Source organism: Sminthopsis crassicaudata, chromosome 6 (assembly GCF_048593235.1).
Source record: "Sminthopsis crassicaudata isolate SCR6 chromosome 6, ASM4859323v1, whole genome shotgun sequence".
Taxonomy (NCBI): Eukaryota; Metazoa; Chordata; class Mammalia; order Dasyuromorphia; family Dasyuridae; genus Sminthopsis; species Sminthopsis crassicaudata.
Window position 1 is genome coordinate 239839141 of NC_133622.1, and position 11844 is coordinate 239850984.

The following is an 11844-nucleotide window of genomic DNA, read 5'->3' on the forward strand; positions in this document are numbered from 1 at the left end:
CAGAAAAAGTAAACAAACAGACTTCCTCCAGTAGTTTTGGACATTTTAATATAATTGTTATTTTATTCAAAGTTGACAACTGCTTCTATGACTTTAAAGTCATAATGATGAGAAATACTTGAATATATTAAAGATTTACTAAATCCCTGCTTAGTTGAAGAGGAAAGGAACCTATGAGCATGATCAGGAATAGAGTCAAGAGTCGTTATTGTCTCCATCACATCTCCTTTAAAATCTGTGTCTGTCACAGTCTCCTTTACATTGTCTGTCAGTCTGATCCAGCCCAAGTCTTCATCTCTCCCAGTCACAGCTGCAGTCTGTGACAGTCTGCTCATCTGACCCAGTCTTGATCTTAGCGGAGGAGTGCAGGAGGAGGGAGAGCCAGCAGCAGAATAGTCAAGGATGGAACTTCTCATTTCCAGTCCTTGTCAACACTTCTGAGTCTTTCTCTGGCTCAGAAGGACCTTGGTCCCAGTGGAGAAAGGAAGGAGGACAGGCCTTCCTAGAAGCCAAATTCTCTAGCTAGTCCTTCACATCCCACAACCAGCAGCAAACCTCTTACTGTTATCGCTTTGAGAAAGCAGGTCACTACCTTTTTTTTTTTTTTTTTTTTTTTTTTTTTAGTAGCTTTTTATTTCCAAGATGTATTTTTCAATATATCTTCAAGATAAATTTTCAGCATTGACCTTGAAAAACCTTTTCTTCCAACTCTTCCCCTCCCTTCCCCCCACCCCCTCCCCTAGATGAAAGCTAGAACAATATATGCTAAATAAGTTAAAGTCAGTAGTTACAACAGTCCTGTGTGATCCTGACTGGGGTTCCTTGATCCTTGAACTCTTTTTGGTTGTTCACAACATTATATTTCTTCTTTGATTTGAATACTCTGTATTTGAGTATTTCTCATTTGGGGTTTCTTTCAGAAGGTGAAAGTGATTGAGTGAGGGTTTCTGTTTTTACTTTGTCTTATAATTCCAACAGATCTGGGAAGTTGTTTTTATTTATTTATTTTTGTTTTATTTTACTTTTTTATGCTACCCAGATTTTAATATGTTACCCAGATTTTGAGGTAAAAGTGTATTCCCATAATATATACAACTGCACTTGTACTCTGCTCAGGTTCAGTGAGACTCAGGGCTCAGTAAGGGCCAAATGCTCTCCTTGGTGTGGGTTTCTGCTTGTGTCCTTCATCTATCCAGACGTTCTAACAAAGACAGATGCAGGAAGTTCCAAGGTTAGACGTTGCTGTCACTGTCAGAGTCAGTGAGTTGTAAATCTTTTTGCAATATCCTCATCAGCTGGTGCTTCCCAGGGAGCCGGCTGCTGCTGTTCTCCATAGGGCTTCTGTGAGGTGACTGCAGAGGAGGACACTGGGAGGAGGAGGCTTTGGCTGTGACAGGCTCCTGGTCTTCAGTGCTGGAGCTCTCAGAGTCACTGAGTTGTAAATCTTCTCGCAATATGCTCATCAGCTGGTTTTTCTCGGGGAGCTGGCTGCTTTGGTTCCCCACAGGGATTCTGTGAGGGAGAGGAGGATGCTGGGAGGCCGAGGCACCTGGGGCAGGCTCCTCCTCTTCACTGCTGGAGCTGTCAGAGTCTGAGGTGCTGCTGTCTCTGAGGGTCTCCATCCGATTCATCTCGGCTCTCAGCTCTCTCTTCATGTTCCCCGGGAGCATCCTCTTTCACTGGACAGGCTTTTGGCCCAACAGGTGTCTTCCCTGCGGCTCGGAATGCTATGGGAGTGGGCGGTGCCGGTGCAGGGGGCGGTTCCACTCTTGCCTGGGTTTTGCTCCCTCCCTCAGTTCTCAGCTTCTTGACCTGAACGCTGCTGCTGAGTTTTTCCAACACACATTCGCCGGTATCGTGATTAATGATGAGAATACAGTCTCTCTCATAGGGTCTTTTGTTTCCTTTGAAGACAGTCTTTGGGGCTGCAGCGCCAGGTAAGTGAGGCAGCCAGACCTTGACCTCGTCTCCCTTGCCCACCTGGAGCTCTCCTTCCCCTGATGGGTCTGCAGAGGAGGGCTTCAAATCATAGCGGATCGTGTGGAACGAGGACTTGGGCCTCTTCTCAAAGCTGTGCCCGAGAGTCAGGCAGTGCTCCTTGCCGTCCAACAGCGGGTTCCTGGTGCTCTTCATGGCTCTCTCCCTGTCTTCAAGCTGGCTGTAGTCACTGCCTGGTGTGGCTCCTGGGGCGGCCTCCTTACTGCCTCTCAGTATAGTCCTGCTCTGTAAAGTTCTGATAGTCTCTCAGTTCGAATCCTTCCCGGGGAACAGGTTTCTTTTCTATAGAATCTTTTCCTCTGTGAGCAGGTTTCCAGCCAGCCTCTTCTTCTTCTTCCTGAATGCTGGCTCTGAATCTCCTCCAGCTCTAGTCCTTCCCAAATCCAGACTGCTTCCCAGACCCCATGTTGTCTTCTTTTATCCTCCTAGAGAATGAGCATGTGAGAACCCAGGGGCTTGTGGGAAATACTTCAACCAATCATCTTGCTCCTTTTAAAGGTGAAAACTCCTTTAAATGTGTAAACTCCTTTTCAGAAGTCTAAAGGTGTTAACCCCTAAAGGTGTGAACTCTGGGCTAGAGAATTGTTTAGACAACCTGAGTTCTCACCTTCTAATCCTAACATCTCCCCCTCTCTTTTGATTTAGAACCTAGGGTGGTCATGGCCTTTTAACAGAAATCCCTCACTATGGGAGGTATTACACATAATTATATAAACGCATAGTAACATAGCAATATAACACATGCTAGAAGTATGTAACAAATCACATGATCAAATAATCACAAATTGAAAATTAATAAATGTCCATAAGTCCATTGTGCATTAGTCTCATCTTGTGTTAGGAAATCCAATGATTGCTCCAGGTTTTAAAATTCTTTCACAGTCTTATCTTGTGTTAGAGAATCTTTAACAGTCTTCTTATCAGCCATTCTCTTTCAGTGTCAGATATTTCTTAGATTTTTTTCCTTGGTTTTGAGGTCTTTCTCTTTTTCTATCTCTCTCTGATGGGCAAAGTGAATACCACTCGTTGGCCTGAAAAGGTATCTACCACCAAGTGGACAAAAGACAGACGACCAAAAGATTTATAATGGGTCACATCCATTTGCCAGATTTCAGTGGGTGTCCAACCATGACGGTTCTTCCCTGGAGGGAGTGTAGGAGCATGGAAAGGAAGGCAAGCTGTACAGCTTTTTACTGTGCTCCTAGCTTCCTCTCTTGTTATTCCAAATTGTAAAGGTAAAGCTCGAGCAGCTTGATGATATTTAGAATGAGATTCTTGTGCTTCCTGAAATAAAGGAGCACTGGATAACATATGCAAAAGGCTATCTGCCTTTGAATTTCCATCAAAAGTAGTACCTGGAAGTCCACTATGTAAGTGGACATGCAAGATATAACTCTTGCCTGGATGCTTTCTCACTTGCTCTTGAAGTTCCTTAAAGAGCTGAGAAATATTAGAGGCTGCAAATTTTATTTGGGCTGTGGCAATTCTTTGTACTACACCTACTGAATAGACGGAATCAGTCATTGTATTTAAGTATCCTGGGTAATAAGGAAGAGCTAGCATGATAGCAAATAATTCATTCTGCTTAGTAGACTGAAAAGGAGTCCTGACTCCTTTCTTTATGGTTAAATAATGACAGTATTCAGCACAAATATTTTCTATGGAGGGGTCTGTAAATATTGTTGTTCATTTAAGAGGAGCCTTAGAAACCTTCAAAAACCCATTGCCAATTATGTAGTATCCGGGTTATCTTTAATGGAAAACCATGTACAAAATTTTGAGCTGTGGCCAATAAAATTGGTCACTCTGGCATGGTCACAGCATAGATTAATTTATGCATTAACATAGAATGTGTATATTTTTTCAGGACTTATCCCAGATAAATGTACTACATTCTTAATGGCTTTTAATAAAATTCTAGCCACAAGCACTGGGTAAGGAATAAGGCTTTGTTCTGGTGGTGCTGGGAGGTTCCCCCACTCAATCACACTGTCTCCTTGATGAAGGACTGCTGTGGGTGCCTCTTTTCTAGCAAAACCTGATATTTCCAAGGGTTTTTGAGTGACTCTTTCAACCACAGTGGATAAAGCCAGTTCAACTTCTCCCAAAGCCTCTTGGGCTTCTTTTGTAAGCTGGTATGGTGAATTTAAAGCACTCCCCTTGAAATGTCATATAGAGGTTTCAGTTGATTGGTAGTTAAGCCTAACTCTGGACGCATCTATTGGATATCTCCTGTTAATATTTGGAAATCATTTAAGGTGTTCAACTTTTCCGTTCTTAAAGAAAGCTTTTGTACTGTGAGTGTCTTAGGATATACTTCCTATCCTAAATATTGAAAAGGATTATGTCTTTGAATGTTTTCTGTAGCTATATGCAGTTTTTAATACTTTAGCATTTCCATGGTCTTTTCTAGACATGCTTCTAACATTTGTTCCTCAGGTGCACATCCCAAAATATCATCTATATAATGTAACGATATTACTTTTGGAAATGCTTTTCTTACTGGAGCAAGAGCAGCAGCAACATACATTTGGCACATAGTAAGGCTGTTTCTCAATCCCTGTGGCATAACTGTCCATTCATATCTTTGATACGGCTCGACCAAATTAACACTAGGCATTGAAAAAGCAAATCTTTTCATATGCTCCTTATCTAGAGGGATAGAATAGAAACAATCCTTAATGTCTATAGGCCAAAGAGGCCATTCTCTTGACAACTGAGTAGAAGATGGAAGTCCAGGCTGAAGAGTTCCCATAGTTTCCATCTGTTCATTTACTCTTCTTAGATCAGTTAACATCCTCCATTTTCCAGATTATTTTTTCACGAAAAATACTGGGGAATGTCAAGGACATAAAGAAGACCAAAAAGCGTCCTTGGACAAGTTGTTCTTGTACTATGTCTAATAAGACCTGAATTTTATCACTTCTTAAGGGCCACTGTTCTACCCACACTGGTGATTCAGCCTTCCACTGAATAGGAACCAGTGGGAGTGCAGGTAGGCCTTCAACAGCAGCCCTGCCTACAAAGCCAAGGTGCTTACTTGTAATCCTATCTGTTGTGAAATGTCTCTTCCCCACAGATTGATGGGGATTTGTTCAACCACAAAAGGAGTAAAAACTCCTGTTTCATTTTCAAATGTCTATCGCAAAGGCATAGCACTAACTTCTGCTGCTATTGATCCTCCTACAAAAGACATGTAGGTGTCTGCCTTAATATTTGGCCAGCGACTGGGCCAATTGCACCTCTAATAACTGTAAGAACTGCATCCGTGTCTACCAATCCTTCTAATGGTATTCCAGTTATATAAATAGTAAGTATAGCTTGGTCAGCTGTCACAGCTTCTGTCCAATATATTCCTGGATTTTGTTCATTGGAGTCAGAATCTGGGTGACTTCCACCTGATTGCTTATTAGGGGTATGTAACAATAAGCCTGATGCCACTACCTCTCCTGGTTGATAAATCACACATTGTCTACCTGTGTTAGTGACTGGGAGATTAGCTACACGTAGATACCCACATCAGTGTATGGATGAACACTGTTTTGTAAGCCCTCTCAGAAGGGGAAATGATCAAGCCTACTCTTCCTGGAGGCAAAGGATCCATAGGCTGAACAGGAACAGATTTCACTTCTCCAGGGAATATCTCAGCAGTCTCTACTGCATACAACTATATTTTTCCTAATTTCAATCCCTTTCTTCCATCTCATTGCCTTTTGGCGGATTGATCATGTCTTAAATTTCTCTGGATGTAACCTCGGCTGCCATCATGCCCCACTTGGGGGGCTGAAGCTGGGCCCCGCATCTTATTTCCCTGGGTCAATCTACATTCGGAGGCCCAGCCAAAGGCCTTGTGACATTTTGACATGGAGTTTTAGGTCTTCTCTCACCCTGTCTTCTAGCTCTATCTCCATATCTACCCTGAGTTCTTAGATGTCCAATTTTTCCACATTGGAAATATTGACGAATTTCTCTAGAAGTCCTTTGCCAAGAGGGACCCTGTCTTTTCATGTTCATCACAGTCTGGGTGTAAAAAGTATCTGTTCCCACTGTAGCACAGAGTCTAATGATCTCCTCTAAAGGAGTATCTCGGTCTAGACCCCATATAATTCTTTTGCAAATCTCACTGGCATTATTCTTAGCCAGATGTCTGGTCCTTATGTCTGTCGCTATATTTTCTCCAATAGATCTTTTGACAGCAGTTTGCAGACGTCCCACAAAATCCGCAAAAGGTTCATTGGGACCTTGCTCTATTTTAGTGAAAGCCTCCCCCCGAGCTTTCTGTCCGGGGAGGGAACCCCAAGCTTTTATTGCAGCCTTAGCAATTTGCTCATACCCTGTCATGGTATATTGAATCTGTTCTGAATTCCCTCCATACTGACCTCACCAGCTAATTGCTCAAAAGTGAATTGTGTGTTAACTCCTGTTTCCAAATTGCATCTGACTTTGATCTTTCATAATTCATGACACTTCACAAGCTACAACAGATTTTGTCCAGGTTCTAAACCTGTCCTTGCTATGGATTTCCAATCATTTGGGGTTAGGACTTCATAAGACACAAACCATCCAGTAACATTTTAACATAAGTTGATGTAAACCCATAAAGGGTGCAACCTTTTTTCAAATCTTTAATTTTATTCAAATCTAAAGGTGTATATCTTCTCCTTTTTTGACCTATAGACCCAATCTCTTCAATCACAGGATATGCATGTATAAAATCACTTATATCCTGTCCTTCTCTCTTAGCTTTAAGCAATGCCTTCTCTAATCTTGTCATAGGCTGTTTAACAGGTGATTCTGTTTGTGTCACTGCCTCTTCCCCTCCTAACTTCTTGCACCACCCCTGAAGGGTTAATTCCCTGAAGGGAAATGCTTCTGATGTTCAGAATTGTGCTTAACTCCATTGTTATCTGATTCATCTTCTTCACCTAGCTTAGTTGGATCCTCCCCCTCTAGCTCTTTCTTCTTTTCCTTTATTCTAACAATCTTTAAAGCCACTTGGATTAAATTGTAGGTATGAAGTGTATCTTTGGAAATTGCGTTTGGTTTGGAATGGTAGTGTTCTCCTAGTAGCTCTCCTACTAATTCCCAATCATCTAGATCCAATTCTTTTTCCAGAGAAAAACAAGGACATATAACCTGCACAGTTTTTAAAAGTTCAGTGATTTCCTCCAAAATTATAATCAATCCTTGGCTTTTCATAACCTTGAAAAAGCTCTCTAAACATTTGCCTTGAACAGAAACAGAAGGCATTTGCCCCATTTCAATGAAATTCTAATTTAGCTCTTTAACAAAGTTTCCTTGTTACTCATGCTTCTGGTTAAAGAGAGACTTTTCCACTGAGTTATGGATGGGAGGCTTTTCCACTGGAATCAGGATCTTGTCTGTCCCTGTTCTTGTGCCAAAATGTCAAGGTACGGGCTAACTCCTCTGAAGGTCTAAGCACAAGTGCTTGCCCCAGTTTGGGCGCCAAAATGTAAAGTTCTGATTGTCTCCAAGTGGTACTGCTTCCCTGGGAGGAGGTTTCTTTTTTGTATAATCTTTTCCTCTGTGAGCAGATTTCTTGGTTTTCTTCAGAGAAAGGATTCAAACTCAGGTCTTGTTTAATTTAATTTTTTTTTTTTTTGGTCACCCTTCTTACCAATGAATGGGACTGATTGGTTAAAGTATTTGTCAGTACTGAATCACATGATTCCTGTTCCCAGAACTTTGTACCTTGGGGGAGGTCATTTACTCAATGCAGGAATGAACTTTGAACCTGGGATACAGAAAGTTTCAGGAAGTAAAGTGACCTGTGGCAGGCAGCCAGCATTGTTGATTATTGGTGAAGGATAGTTATGTCCTTTTAGTCTATCCAATGAGAAGGCTCCAGTCCTTTGTTTGTAAAGCTTGGACAAGCCTGGAAGCAGGTTGGTTTCTAGGAGTACATGGCAAGGGTTGGGATGGCTCCCAGGTTGTGTCTGGGCCTCTCCCTTGCAGGAATTACATGAATGCTTTCTCTTTGTAACTGATGATGTCACTAATTAGGTTAATTGGATTGGGAAAGGGGTCTTTCCTGTCATGATCCTTTGCTATATTTAATTTTGGCATATTTCTTTCTAAAGGTAAGCTCTCTTTCCTGAAATTTCAGAGGAGAAACATGATGAATATTATCTTCCACAAAGACGATACTGCCTCATGCCCACCCCAAAAAAGAATATAAATATTTAGACTTATTATTTCAAACAATTTAACAGTCATTTGTTATCAGTTTTATATAATTAATGATAACTCATCTATGTGAAGCATTTGGCCCATTTCAAATTATTTTTCCCATGAATCCCTTGAGTTTGGAAACACAAGTATCATTAGAACCATTTTGCACAGAAGGATAGTGACTTTCAGAGCTAAACAATGAATTGACAAGTGTTACACAATTAACAAATTGACTAGCCAAGACAGGCACTGAATCCCCAGACTCTTCTCTGAGAGTTCTTTTTATGACATCAGAAGCACTAGCTCATTAACTGGTGCAGAACTTACTTGGAGCACAAAAAAATTTGACTCTCATTAAAAAGTGTCAAATAAACTCGAAGAAAAGATGTTCCCACAGAGCAGGGCAGGAAACCCATCTATTTTAGGAACTCTTCCAAGTGCTTTGAACACAAGAATCAACAGAAGGTGATTGACCAAGTGAATATTTTCATTTTGGGGGAAGACAATTAAAAGCACATTTCCATTTTTCTATCTACCTTCTCGATCTCTATTAATTCATTCTATAATTTCAAACATATTCTTCATAGAAGACATTTCCAACCATTTGAAAAAAGGTAATTATTTTCTCATCTCAGCTTCTCTTTCCTTAATTCTATCAACATTTTGAATGAGATATTCTCTCCACCCCAGCAAACTCAAAATTCTTAATGCTTTACATAGAGAGTCATATAAACTTCATTAAGAATTTCCAGCATATTTAAGGAAACAGCCATATCAATGAGCTAGCTGAAATTTTTACTTTTATGTCGCCAATAAATTAAACAAATTAAAGGTTTAAGGAAACATTAGGTAATGACAGTGAACAAGCTGGCTGTCTTATCAATCAAACAAATACCTTCCTTAATGACTATAAGTCATTTTAACATGGTAATGGACATAAGGGACAGACTTTATTCAAAGCCCATTTGGGTTGTCTATAGAAATTCTTGACACTTGAAAAGTCAATGAGTAAAGAGATTATTCTGCATTCATTCTGGAATGTCATGTAGGCTGCCTTCTTTAATCATAAAGATTTCTGGTTTTGTGGCAAAAAGAATTAAGACCCTAATTTTTTCCCATTTTGGCTTCAGCAAGTCTGCCAAAAAGTTCACACCACTATTTCAATCTGCTGCGGCCACAAAAACTGGTAATAAATCAGCAGATCCTCACTCAAATTTGACACAGAGTTGAGGAAATAAAACACAAATAAACATAAAACTTTAGGCTTTCTTATGGATTTAAATATCTGCCTAAGGGTCTAATTTCTATTGTTTTTACAGCTATGCTCAACATTTCAAGTTTTGAAAAATTACTGAAGAAAATATTGGACTGGAATTTATTGGCAAGGTTTCTGCCTATGAAGTAGTAAAAAAAAAAAAAAGTAGTAAAAAAGTAAACAAACAAAATTCCTTCAGTACTTATGGACATTTTAATATAATTGTTTTTTCTTTATAGTTGATAACTGCTTCTTTGAATTTAAAGTCATAATGATGATAAATACTTGAAAATATTGAAGATTTACTAAATCCCTACCTAGTGGAAGAGGAAAGTAACCAGCTTTTTATTCTTTTACTATCATGAATTTCCATTATCCAAGAGGGCTCAAGAATTTCTTTGAAAAAAAAACATTTTATTTCTTTCAATTCAATTAAATATATTCATCAGTATAATCATATGTTGAACATCCAAAGGGTTCAAGAACCATAATCTGATATCTCCTTTTCTAGGTAAGAAAACTAAATCTTCTAGGTCAGGAAAAAGGAAGAAAATATTCAAGGTTGAGATAGGTTATACTTGAGCAACTATTTATTATTAAAAAGTCAATTAATCTACTGTAAGGTTTAATATAATAGAGAGATGCAAGTTTTGTATAATCATTATAATAATGATCTTTTTTTTTTTTAAAACATTTTCCACAGAGATTCTACATGCAATGTATCATATAAGGGGAAGTTCTCAGGGCAGATATAATTGTTCATAGTTTATATAGGAAATATTTAAGATGTTAAAAGTCTTTTTAAAGGTTATCTAGATCACCCACATTTGTGCTATTTGTCATAAAACCATACTCTGAAACTCTAGTGTAATTCTGTTCATTTCTTTCTTTTAACTAACATTTACATACTACTTTGTGTGTCTGTGTGTGTGTGTGTGTGTGTGTATACCGTGTAACATATAAGTTGGTAAGTTGCCTATAATTAGTGACAAATCAGGATTTATAATAATTAGAAAAATTAATTTGATGCGATAGCAAGTTTTTTTTTTTAACACAAGGACATTTTTTCTATCAAAATATCTATTTGAGTAATCATTACTTCTAAATCTGCCATTTACTATGAATTAGTAGATAATTATTTTTTTTCTTTTAATACATTTAAGAGTTAGCAACATGTTAAAGAATACACACACACACACAGAGACACACAAATATGTGTTTTTTTTTTTAATCACAAAATGTTTTTTTTTCTTAAAAACAAAAGTGGATAACATTAAGTCAGACATGCTCAATGACAATGATTGTATTTTCTTGTTTTTTTCTTCCATAACCAGTTAATTATATGTGATCTATAAGCTCAAAAGCTGTCATTGAGTTGGCATGGATCTTAAGGAATGCTTTAGTTGAGAAGATTAAAGTTCATTTAATATCATTCAGTATGAGCATAACTTTTTTCCTAAAGGGCTTTTCCCATTTGAAATCCCATGATAATTTGATAGAAGAAACCAAAATTGCGTCATGTGATACTATTTTTTCTTTTGATAGTTGCTCTTGATTTTAAACTGGAACAAAAGTCCTTGCTCCATCATTCAATATAAATATTAAAAAAATCATGGATTTATACATTGAAATCAAATGGATGAAAGAATATAAATCTCCAAAAATCAGAATTGGCAGTCCTTTTTGATTTGGCATTGGAACTTGACATTTTTGTGTGCAATTGAAAAACAAGCATTTAAAAAAAACTGTTTATTGAACTCTGATTAAATAACTTAAAATTGCATAGTGACAAGTGAACATAAAAATACTTTATTCTGAATCACATATTTTATAGGAAAGAAAACTGAATACCAAAGAGGATAAGTGGCTTCCCCATCTTTAGTTCATAATTTCCACTCATAAAATATTCACACCAAATGGCAGGAGAAAATTTCACTATTGTGGCAGGATTCATTCTCCTTGGTGTTTTTGATCAGCCCAAACTCCAAGAGTTTCTGTTTGGAATATTTTTGGTAATCTACTTGAGTATTCTGATAGGAAATGGTCTTATCATTGTAATGACCAAAGTGGATCCAAATCTCCAAACCCCCATGTATTTTTTTTTCTTGGAAACTTTTCTTTCTTGTGAATATGTTACACATCAGTCACCCTACCCAGAATGCTGATAAATATTTGGACTGAGAATAGAACTCTATCTTTTTTGGCTTGTGCTATACAACTTGGATTTCTCCTGATTGTGGGAGCACCTGAATGCTTACTTCTTGATATGATGGCATATAACCGCTATGTGGCCTTTTGTAAGCCTCTATATTATCCATTAATCATGAACATAAAATCTTCTCTCTCTTTTATACTATTTTGACTCCTTTGTTTAACTCTATAATATACACTCTTAGGAA

The 11844-nt window shown here is 38.3% G+C and overlaps 1 pseudogene; it reads right to left on the minus strand.

The window, feature by feature from the left end:
* Positions 1-1232: 1232 nt before the first annotated feature.
* LOC141547447 (ELL-associated factor 1 pseudogene) lies at positions 1233-2133 on the minus strand (annotated as a pseudogene).
* Between the last annotated feature and the right edge of the window lie 9711 nt (positions 2134-11844).